Source organism: Erigeron canadensis, chromosome 7 (assembly GCF_010389155.1).
Source record: "Erigeron canadensis isolate Cc75 chromosome 7, C_canadensis_v1, whole genome shotgun sequence".
NCBI lineage: Eukaryota > Viridiplantae > Streptophyta > Magnoliopsida > Asterales > Asteraceae > Erigeron > Erigeron canadensis.
In genome coordinates, this window is record NC_057767.1 from 29222156 (window position 1) to 29234957 (window position 12802).

The following is a 12802-nucleotide window of genomic DNA, read 5'->3' on the forward strand; positions in this document are numbered from 1 at the left end:
ACTCAATCAGGGTTAACAAATATGAATAACTAAAATCTAACAAAAGATCAAGGGAGGTCATTTCTTGTCAAACCCTAAAATGTCACCACACAAATTTAAACAAACCGCCATTAAAATTTGGTGACAAGTGAAAATCATGAGATTTCAAATGACTTTGACATTTCACATTACACTGAAAAAGATCTTTTTCTAAACTTTAAACAAATTAATGTCCATATTAGAAAATCTCTTTGTGAACAGTCTACACAACCTCATTAAAAATTCCATGAAGGAATTCAGCAAAATATACTCAGATTTGAATAGGATCTCTCGTGCAATAAGAACTTATAAAAATACTATTTTGATCAATTAAAAAGAAAAATAACACAGAATAAAAATTGCAGAATAATAAACTAATCTAAATTCTAATTAACTAGACTTTATACATTATTCACATTAAGCATGATTACTGCTGATAGATCAGTATAGCATGTTACATAAGCCTGCGGGTGAGAAATAATTCTCTTATTATAAGTTCTGAACGTGACCCAACAGCGATTACCGGTATGTTTGTCCTCTTAAACACTCGGTACATCCAGTTTCCATTGAGTTATGACACTCGACATATTGCCCAAGGACAGTCACCATGTAACCCGAGTAGCCTAATATGCCATTGAATAGTTTGCGAACTTATGTAACCCACATTCAGATTAACTTCGTAATCGATACAAGCACTAAGATAAAAATATTCAATATATTCAAGAACATCCTTAACCAATCATGAGACACTTTGTGGAAATGAATTGAATTACTTTGTGTTTCACATATATGCTTCTGCATTTCATGATTTATAAGGAACCCGTGATTTTCTATGAGATCCATGTAGCGAACTTTCTGACAACCTATCCCAAGTTGGAAGCTTTAGGTAGGCTAGGTATACAAAGATACCCCGAGGACATACTTGTCCGAATCTCAAAGACCACATTAGCCCCTAATTTGCATATAATTGATTTGCATAACAATATCACATTTACTTTTATGTTCATGATTGGTAGAGGTTCGTGCCTATTCATTGAACAAATCTTATAGTAATGCTAGATCTTTCACAAAATTTAAGGACTAGATCAATTCATTACTGAAAAGCAAGCAATCTCAGCCATATATCTGAATATGTTTCCCACAAGAACATTATATAATTTAAGTTCAGATTGAAGGAAACCTTGGTACTTTGTGTCTACCGATATATCCCAAATTGTAATCACTGAACTAAGCAGTTATATTACGATTAAGCAGGCTTAAAAGCTAAAGTATCGTCACTTCTACTCATTTAGCGCAGTAACCTTACTTTATATTCTTTTTTTTTTTTTTTTTTGGATTTTCGATTTTTCAATGTTTTTGAATTTTTCTTGACACTAGATATACAAACTTATACTAAGACAACTCTTTTTGTATTTATGACACTATCTATGTACAACTTATACTACAAAGACACGAAAAATACATTTAAGTTCTTTGAGAGAAACTACTCGGCATTCTTCATACCATTGAGTTGAAATAACAACTCAAGACGAGGTCCATCAAAAGCTTTAGTGTATAAATCAGCAAGATTATCATCAGTAATAACCTTTTCTAAATGAATAAGCTTTTTCTCAAAACAGTCACGTATGAAATGATACTTTATATCTATATGCTTGGGGACTTTAAAGTTTTTCGGATTCTTGGTAATATCTATGGCAGACTTATTATCAATACAAATAGGAGTATTAGAGATATTCATACCATAATCGCGCAGTTGTTGTTGTATCCAAAGCACCTGAGAACAGCAATATCCAGCAGCAATGTACTCTGCTTCACAGGATGACTGTGCAACAGATGTCTGCTTTTTGCACTGCCACGATACAATTCTCCCCCCTAAAAGCTGACATCCACCTGACGTTGATTTCCTATCCGAGTTGTCACCACCATAATCCGAATCAGTATAAGCTACAAAGTCAAAAGAACCATACATGGGATACCAAAGACCTAGACGAGGCTTGGCTTTCACATAACGAAGGATTCTTTTTGCAGCTTTCAAGTGAGACTCTTTCGGATTAGCCTGATATCTAGCACACATAGAAACAGCAAAGGTAATATCTGGACGTGAGGCTGTCAGATACATCAAGGATCCAATGATAGCTCGATATTGAGTGGCATCGACAGATGGATCATTAGGCTTATCAGGACACAACCCATGATTAGTCTTAATGGGAGTAACAGCATCCTTAGCATCAGACATGCGAAACCGAGTAAGCAAATCTTTAACATACTTGGTCTGATGTATAAAGAAACCATCTTTTAGTTGATCCAATTCCCCCATAGCACTCATCTCAAACTGAGCCTTCATGCTCTGTTCAAATTCCTTGCACATTTTGTCATCAGATGAACCAAAAATGATGTCATCGACATAGACCTGTACAAGCAAGTAGTCCTTCCCTTTCCATTTAATAAACAACGTGCTGTCTATAGAACCTCTGGTAAAACACTTTCCTTCAAATGTGTTGACAATTTTTCATACCACGATCGAGGAGCCTGATGTAAACCATATAAAGCCTTATCGAGACGATATACTTTATTAGGAAAGTCTGGATCCTCAAACCCGGCAGGTTGTTCGACATACACTTCTTCTTTAATATCACCATACAAGAAGGCACTCTTTACATCAAGCTGATACACCTTAATACCCTTATAACTAGCATATGCCAGAAATAATCGAATAGCTTCAAGTCTAGCTACAAGTGCAAATGTCTCATCGTAATCAAAACCTTCTTGTTGCTCAAATCCTCTAACCACCAATCGAGCCTTATTTCGAGTGACTACACCTCTGTCATCGCGTTTACAACGAAAAACCCAACGCGTTGTTAAAGGAGATTCACCCGGAGGTAAGTCAACTAACTTCCATACCTCAAGCTTCCGAAACTGAGCCAATTCTTCTTGCATCGCCTCAACCCATGACGGTTCCTTAAGAGCCATTCCAACATTCTTAGGCTCAACCTGAGAGATAAAGCAGTAATACAAGTACCAAGTAATTGCCCCAGTATCCTTAACTTCAGCAAACATACACGACGGTTTCTTAGATTGATTCCTCGTGCGAACAGAGGCAGAAGCATCACCAATGATTTGCTTGACTGGATGATCCTTGTGGACTCTGGTTTGAGGAACCTTATCGACAGAAAGATCATCTCCCAAATTCGTCTGCACATGTTGCTCTGGAGTTTTGTAATCTAGAGTGTTAGGCTCCTCCTGAGTTTCACCTTCCGTGTCATCAGTATCATAGAAAGGAGAATCAGGTAGAGGTACATGCAAAGGATCAGTAGGAACTATAGGAGCAGGCTCTAAGGTTGAATCTGCTACTTTTGTCCCACTAGATTCTCCAGATTCAGAGGTAGGCTCAACTATTGGTGAGGAACCAGAAGAAGAACCAGAAACCGGTCCACCATCCAGAGGATCATGAAGAGTAACGACATCCTCCACTGTTGGAACACCTGCAAAAGAAACAGGACCACGAAAAGAAGTGAAGACACCATCATAATCAAAATGATTAGCAGGACCAAGGTGTACAGCAGGTTTGTGACTGACAATTACGACATTTGTACCAAGATCTACTTTGCCAGTCTTCTGATTGTACACTCGCCTAATCGGTGTACTTGGAACATAGCCCAAAAAGAAACCTCCTCAGATTTAGGTTCAAATTTCCCTTGAGGAAGAGTTTTAAGAAAAGTGCACGGAACACGAAAGGCTCAACATTCTGTAAATTGGGCTTTTTGTTGTGCAATAGTTCATAACTAGTCTTCTTAAACCGTTTAACTGTCAAAACCCGATTCAGAATGTGACAAGCTGTATTCACTGCCTCTCCCCAGAAAGTAATAGGAAGCCCTGAATCAGCAAGCATCGTCCTGGCTGTCTCAATTAACGTCCTGTTCTTCCGTTCAGCCACTCCATTCTGTTGTGGCTCATATGGTGCACTGTACTGATGTTGAATTCCTTTGGTCAAGCAAAATACAGTAATAGTATTATTCTTGAACTCAGTACCATTGTCACTCCTGATTCTCTTAACTTTGACTCCATGGACATTTTCAACTTGCTTGACAAAATCCATAAATCGTTCGGCAGTCTCATCCTTGGTCTTCAGAAAAAATACCCATGAGTACCTCGAGTAATCATCAGTGATACTAAACAGTAAGACATCCCTCCAATGCTTCGTTTGTTCACAGGACCAAAGAGATCCATATGAAGTAATTCGAATGGTTTGGAAATAGAGTTGAGTACTTTGGATTTATGCGGATTCTTATGTTGCTTCCCTTTCAAACACGGTACACACTTATCTTCCATCCCAAACTTCTTAACAAGCACACCATCAACTAACCCAAGACTGATAAGTTCATTCATCTTCCGAAAGTTGATATGTCCCATTCTACGATGCCATAGGAGAGATTCAGACTCATTTTCCTTGCTCAACAAACAAAGGGGCTCCTTTGGATTATCAACACCTAAAATTAAACCATAGATGTCTCTCTTCCTAGGAGCTTTGAGCATAATCCATTCTTCTGGAATAACAAAACCCGGCTTCAAGATGTATGCCTCCTTTTCTGTGAAATGAACATTGTTGCCCTTATCACAGATCTGTGAGACACTCATTAGATTGTGAGTAAGTTGTTCCACATAGTTAACTCTTTCTAGAGTTAGTTGTCCATTGACGACATCTCCTTGACCGGTGATGTTGCCGCCCTTGGAGCCAGCAAAACTAACATATGACCCATTTATACCAGTATAATTGGACAAGAGCTTCTTGTCCCCTGTCATGTGCCTGGAGCATCCACTGTCAAGGTACCACAAATGAATAGGTTTCCTAGGAACTCCCTGCACATAAAATGAGAAATATTAGTTATCATTGGGGACCCAAACCTTCATAGGTTTGGGTCGTCCCTTCTCATCCTTGAGAATCAGTTCAGTCCAATATCCATTGCTAGAAGCCGTGGGTGTGACTTGATTCTCAACTTGTCTTCTCACTGGAGAAGACGTCTGACCGCTCGTTGGAGAAGGTCTTGGGGAATGAAGGCCAAAAGAGGGTCTAACACTCGAGTGAAGTCGGTTATAAATTGAATTACGACTTGGAGATGTTTGTGACCGACTCGAACTCCCACTGAGGGTAGTGAATCTTTGTCCCATAGGAGAAGAACCTTTTGGTGGAGATTCACGTCGTTGAGGTATAGTAAACGGTTTTGTGGAAGATTGAACTTCTTTAGCCTTATAAACCTGTTTATCATTACCCAACCCCCTTTTTCCTTTCGAGGTGGAAACCTTTGAAGGAGAACCCAATCTCCGAGGTCGATTAGGACATACACTGTAAACATGACCTTTTTCATGACAAGCAAAGCAAGAGAGGACCTTAGTTTTTTCTTTGTATCTACCTTATTATTGGTACTTACAGATTCACTATTGTCCACTGATTTACTTGTTTACTAGGATCCTTATGGTCTCGTTTGGTCGGTGATATCCTAGACTTACTTGGGGACTTCTTTCGAGCAGGCATTAAGATATGCTTCAAAGCCTTAGTTGCTTCGACATTAACAACTAATTCATCTTCAGATTGACTATCCCTAGACTGCTTAGGTAAAGGAGTTTGACGCAACTGACTTAATCGCTTCATATCCTTAATATCAACATCCCAGACTTTATCAATCCTCTTAGGGTCAATTGATGATAACGGAAATTCTAACTCAGTGTAGACCCTACTACTCTTACGAAGTGTAAAGTGAGTAATACTGTCTTTTTGACCATAAGAAGTGGACGAATCTAGGACGACACCTTTCAATTTCTCTTCCTTGGTAGGTTGAGAAGAAACTCCTTTAGATGCTGCTGTCTCCTCAGTCAAAGTAGGCTTAGGAGACGAGTCTTGAGATTTACCAACATCAACACTAGGTTGAAGTAGGACTTCCGGGATATTAGGTTCTACAGGAGTATAATTATTGTTGAAAGGAGGAGGCATGCTATTGTAAGAAACCTTAGCAGAGTCAGAACTCGTAGATGGAGAGTCCCCAAATTTTTGCATATGCATCAAAAGCTCATCATGTCTAGCTGAATCAACCTTAGCTTGTAAGTCCACTATTTCTATTCTAGCATCAGCCAGTTCTTTCTCAATAGTAGCACACTTTTTAGCTAATAATGCATAAGCTTCACCACCTACTCTTTCTACAGCCACAGCATGTTTAACTTTGTCTTTCATAGCATTAATGTCAGACTCTAAAGATTTAATCCTATCCTTTAAAAATATTTCTCTATCAGTGACAGTTAAATCTTTTTTAATCAATTTATCTCTTTCTTCATGAGCAGCATTAACAACAGATTCTAAATGCTTAATTCGTTCATTCTTTTGTTCAATTTCATCAAACATTCGATTAACAATTTTGCAAACATGAACAATAGTACGAAGAGAATAAGATACCTGTTGATCTGCTTCTTTGCAGTCTGCCATGTACGCGACAAAGTCATCCACACTCATGCCTGCTGGAATTTCATACTCCTTCATCTGCTCTTCAATCGTCTTTTCAACCTTTTCAGTAGCAGAATCATCTTTGTTCTCAGCAGCGTTCACCTCTCCAGAATCTTTCGTATCAGCAACCTCAACCTCTTCATCCGACTCAGAATCAGTGTCATATACCTGAGTAAAAGATTCCAAGTTCGAGCTTTGAGCATTTTCATACAGATGCTCATCACTGTGGTAAACTGAGGTGTCCAAGAAATCCTCAACAGAATCTGCTATTTGAGCCATATCATCAACTATTTCGGCCAAATAAGCATTATTAGTCTCATCCTGTGGAAGATTCCAGACATAAGAACCATCAGGTTGAGCAGCTACGATAGCCTTGTCATTGCTATTTCCAGTAGTATCTTCAGTCAACAAGAGAGCTCTACTTGCATTCTGATTAAAAGGACGATTACCACCTCTATCTTGACGGGTAGGGGTAATGTTGACATCTCTCTTGGTCGTTGACATTCTTTGGCAAAATGTCCAAAGCCATCGCAATTATAGCACTTAACCTTTGACTTGTCAAAGCCCTGAGTACCCCAATAAGCTGTCGACCTGTTCGCTGCATAAACCTTTGCACTCTCCTGGTGATCATCGCCAAATTCCATTTCAGATCCATTTCTTCAACATCATCTGGATCTATTTGGTCATAATCTTCATCAATGAGTGCTGGATCCGTGATCCTCCCAGCAACAAAAGCTTCATGTGCAGCACACATTGCGGCAAAGACATTCATCCTTCCCTCAGCAGATTTCATATCCATAGGCATAGACTTGTAACCAGCAGAAGTAGATGAAATATTACCAAACGACATATTTCCAGGCTTGGCATTCTCATTTGTCTTTCGAGCCTTGAAACCAGCATCAGAAGCCATGAAACCTGCAGAATCATCTCCATCCATAACACAATTAGGACCCTCTTTCGTGCCAGAAGAACCAACCCCAGAAAAGAATGCATTAATATCAGCTGTAGGATTCTTCATAGTGGCATGATAAAGAGATGGATCTTGTGTGAAGTTGTCTTGGAGATCCTTTGCCTTATCCTTCATTTCTCTGTTTCTTAATGTGGATATAACACCATCTATACGAAGAGATGCATAATCAGCTCTTTCTTGCAATCCATGACGAAATTCTTTATAAGCTTTCGGCAGACCATCCAAGAATTTATCCACTATCTCAGTAGGAGTATACTTAAGATCAAAATAGGCTAACTCAGCAAGAAGATGTTGAAATCTCAAGATAAGATCCTCAACTAGTTCGTTCTTGGTAGCATTAAAGCAATCAAATTGTTTCTTAAGCATCTTAACTCGATTTTGCTTCAATAATGGATCACCTTCACAGTGAGCTTCAATAGCATCGAACAGTTGCTTTGAAGTCTTGTACTCCTGTTTAGGAAACAAGTGCACTAATTCTTGAGGAATGCACATCCTAAGAGTAGAAAGAGCCTTAACTTCAACAGCATACAAGGATTTTTCTTCACCTTTTAACTCTCCTACCTTGTAATTAGTTGTAACACCGTTTACAGTAAGAGTTGGCCATTCATATCCTTCAGTGATCATAATCCACATGTTCAAATCTTCCCGTTGAATATAATCTTCAAATCGACCTCTCCATGCCCAAAAGTCAGCCAATGAAACTAACTTCGGTGGAGAATTAGTACGTCCAACAAGATGATCATGATAGACAAGAGAATTCAGGTATTAAGCAACAGCAGTGTTGGTTGACGAGGAAGCCATTTCGTAAATTTCTGCACTGAACGAAGATAGATCTTAAATTCGTTTGAATGAGAGAAACGAAGATAGGATTAACTTCGTTTGCAGGAAGGAAACGAAGATAGAATTATCTTCGTTTGAAGGAAAGAAACGAAGATAAAGCAAAATCCGTAAGGTGAGAGTAACGAAGATAACTTGAAATTCGTTGGAAGGAACTTAACGAAAATAAAGCTAAAAACGTTGGAAGAACTCGAAACGAAGATGAGGTTAAGTTCGTTTGCTAAATTCGTTTGAGAAAACGAAGTTAGCGACAGTAAGGGTATCGGGAGGTTGATTTTCAGAGAAAAGAATCAAACAAAACGATCTCGAACCTTCGATAAGAAATCGATTGGCTCTGATACCACTTGTGAGTCCCTCGATAGCTATAGATCGCTCTCGAGATCGTCTATGATTATGTCGTGAGTGCGGAATCCTCACGAGATAACTAGTTTGATTAGTAAACTGGTATATCGCTAATTATCAAGTAAATAATCAGCCGTATTATGCTATCTTCGTTTCTATAAGATATAGAACAAACTTAGGTGTCTGGTGTACTTGTATGTCGAACGTGATGATTATTTTAGAGTATTCATTCGTATATATATGTTTTGATTCGAACTGGGCTTGCTGGGCTTTGTTCTTACGAACTTAGCTGCCCAGCCCATGTAACGAAGTTAATCTTCGTTTGTACCAAACGAATTTTATCTTCGTTTGCCTCTAACGAAGATATACCTTATCTTCGTTAGATACAAGACTTAGTTATATTCCTAAGTATTTCATCTTAAGGAATCCTAACACATATTATGTTTGTACTTGTATATCACACAACAAACATCATACATAACACACATATATATAACACCAAAACATGTAATCGATCATTACCGTAACATAAAGTCCATAATCTATCAATTACATATATAGATACGACCTAAATTAACATAATGTCTCAATCTAAACGACATATCAAATCTAAGTTGCTGTTGTCACATCAACGTACATCAACACATGGCACCAAAAACGAACCTGCTTGTTTTTCAGGATCCTTGGATCCATTAGAACCAGCCTCGTTTTTGCCTTTTCCTTTACCCTTACCAGACCTGCATTCACGTTTCAAGTGTCCAAGTTTCCCACACTTCCAACAGGCCAACTTTGGTTTCTTATCAGACCCTTTATTGTTATTGCCTTGAGATTTTCATTTCCCTTTACCAGCCTTGGAGGTTTCACCCTCCTCCATCATGTTCACAGAAGAACCAGCCATGGCTTTAGTACCACCATTAGATGCCTTTTCCATATCACGTATGGATTGTTCAATTTGGAGACAACTTCCAAGTTGAACCATATTCATATCCTCTTTCTTATGTTTCAGATTATTTTTAAAATCTTTCCAAGAGGGGGGCAGTTTGTCAATCACACTACAAACAGAAATAGATTCATCCATTTTCATACCATATAGTGCCAACTGTCCTAGCATCCTTTGCAATTCATGATATTGTTCCATGACAGGCCTAGTATCTACCATCTTATAATTAATAAAATTACTGACAATAAATTTCTTACTAGACACATCTTCTGCCATGTATTTGGCTTCAAGGGAATCCCATAATTCTTTTGCAGACTCTACGTTTTGATAGACATCAAACAAGGAATCAGACATACCGTTAAGAATATGACCGCGACAGATGTAGTCAGAATTTTCCCACTTCGAACGAGCGCGAGTTTGTTCCAGGGTTTCATTCTCAACGGCCTCAGGGCATGGGGTACTCAGAACATATACCACTTTTAAATTCGTCAGATAGAAGTGCATCTTTTTCTGCCATCGACGAAATTCCTGCCTAGTAAAGTGCTTCAACTTCTCAAAGGGTTTCATCATATCCTTGCCAGAATCGTTGTTCGTCATCTTCAGTAAATTGATTCAATCTTTGTTGGGGAAATTCGTGAATAACGAACAGATAACCGGATATAATCAAACTCTGAAAGGCGTGTAATCACTTTCAGATTGAATCAATTTGGTGGTTCACCCAAACTATTCAATCGGATACAATTCAGAGAATTAAGAACGTTCTGTGTGTTTTTTATTTGAGAGAAAAGAACCAAAAAGAAAGAAAAAAGAAAAGAGAATGATCAGAAATCTTGTTACGAGATATCCTTTTATCAACAAAAGGGCAGTTATTGCTAGGAATTTCGAGTTGCCACATTTGGTCCCTCAAGTTCCGAAAATTAAATTTTTGGAGGGATTTTCAATATAGCAATATGTCGGACCCCAGCCAGGGGCTGCCGCCCCTTGGACCCCGCTCCTAGGGGCGCTGCCCCCTGACCCCCGTACCTTAGGGGCCCTAAGGTCATAATAAATTCAAATAGGTGTGCACTCCGCACCACCAATCCTATATGATGTATTATTATGACAATACTGATCAAACAAGTTAACCTAATTACACTAAAATATCCAACACTATATCTATATCTATATATAATCTAAAGTTGGATGCACTTAAGTTTCTTAAGTGCTTAATTATGATGATATTAAATTTCTTAATATGAAGGGAGTGTTAATCTGATGTTATTAGGGGTTTTCAAGTTTGTCTATTGTTGTGATGTGTATAGATGGATTGATGAATTTTAATGTTTATGTATTTATGTCATGCATTATTAGGGGTTTACATGATACATGGATGGATGAGTTTTTATATTTCTTAGGAGTTTCACGCCATTTCAATTCTACCTATTCATTGTTGCATTCGATTCATATAATAATAACAATACATAAACATTTATATAAAGTTAGTTTATAAACACGCCAATCAATCGCAATTGGCCATCTACATAATTTGATAAAACAAAATGAAAACTTCTTATGATTAATTATACATTTGTATATACAAGACATTAAACAGTGTGCCTTACGACTTCTCAAATCAATCAGTATATCCTACAATCTCTTTTCCCTTTCTTTGTAGCTTCTTATTATGCATTTATAGCAAAGTACAACACAAAACACTTTTTCTATCTATCGAACTTATGTCTAAATATAACACATTCAAGGTTGTCTTGCTTAGACAATCATACCTTATACTTCTTAAACTGATATAGTATCAACCACACAGAAGGTAAGATTAAAACCAAACATGGTTATTTAAAACCATAATCCATTTAAGTAACTTTAAAATATTGATAGAATAAAAGGATAGGTTACAACTTTATAACCAATCTGACTTATATATGTGTGTGTAACTCAACAGGTTCATAAAACTGTTACATATTGTTGCAAATAAAAACAACATTACCACATAAACCTATTAATATAACAAAATTAGCTCAGATAACTATTAATAGGATTAATCGTATTACCCACAAGAAAATGATCGTCTAACAAATATATATTAAACTGGTTGTAATAGATGCCCCTAAAACATAGCCCATCTTCCAAACAACATTAGCCCATCTAACCCAAACATAAAAACCCATCTCTATCTGCAAATCTGGTCCAGAAATGAAGGAACCCCTACTTGGCCCAGTATCGAGCTTTCTTGCGAACATGTCACGACACCCGACCATGGATGTGAATCCCGACCGCTTACCTCGTTGTGCAACGCACAAGTCTTCACTCTAGTTAATTCCAAAAAGATTATACATTTGTATCTTTCATTCATGATGGACACTCCCATCATTTTAAAGACAAATTCCCTAACCGATTTTGGTAGGTGTTTTTTTGCATTAATAAAAATTAACTTTTAGAAAAAGGTAAAAGTATATTAATTTAAATTATATTTCGTATACAAACATTTTAGATGTGAAAAATATTAAGAAACAAAAGAAATTAATGTATATTATTTTAGTTATTTTTATAAAACGTAAGAAGACAACATCTTTTTGTCTGAATTTCATAATTTCTTTAATCTGTTATAAAATCAAAAACTCAAAAATACAGCATATATTATTTCAAAAAAAACATAAAATATTACGATATAAATTTATAATAGTTTACTATTTTTAAATTTTATTAGTTTAATTCCATAATTGAATTTTTTTTTTAAATGTATTTATACAATTTGTCATGCTGAAAGTTTGATGTGAAAAGTTACATACCACCCGTTTAAATCAAGAGCCATAGGACTGAAAAGCTGTTTAAATTTATAAAGGTTTAATAGTTTGGTTGTGATCGTTGTTCTATGTTTTTTCTATATCTTCAACGTTACTATTTCACTTTGTGTAACACCCCAACAAGGCGGAATCATGGGGTATCACAAGAAAAGCACAACACGACATGGAAATTTTGTAGAGTAAACTAAATGCATAAAAGGATCAAGTAAATCCATACGAATCATTTAGTAGTGCAAGCAACCGGATCACATCTAAGCATAAACCCTAATCGGGAATAATGAATCACGGATCCAAGAAGTCCAAATCCAATTCTAGCAAAATCAGGCAATCAATCATCCAATACATCTTTGAGCTAACCTGTCACCTGAAAAGTGTACTAACACGCGTCAACATAAAGTTGGTGAGTT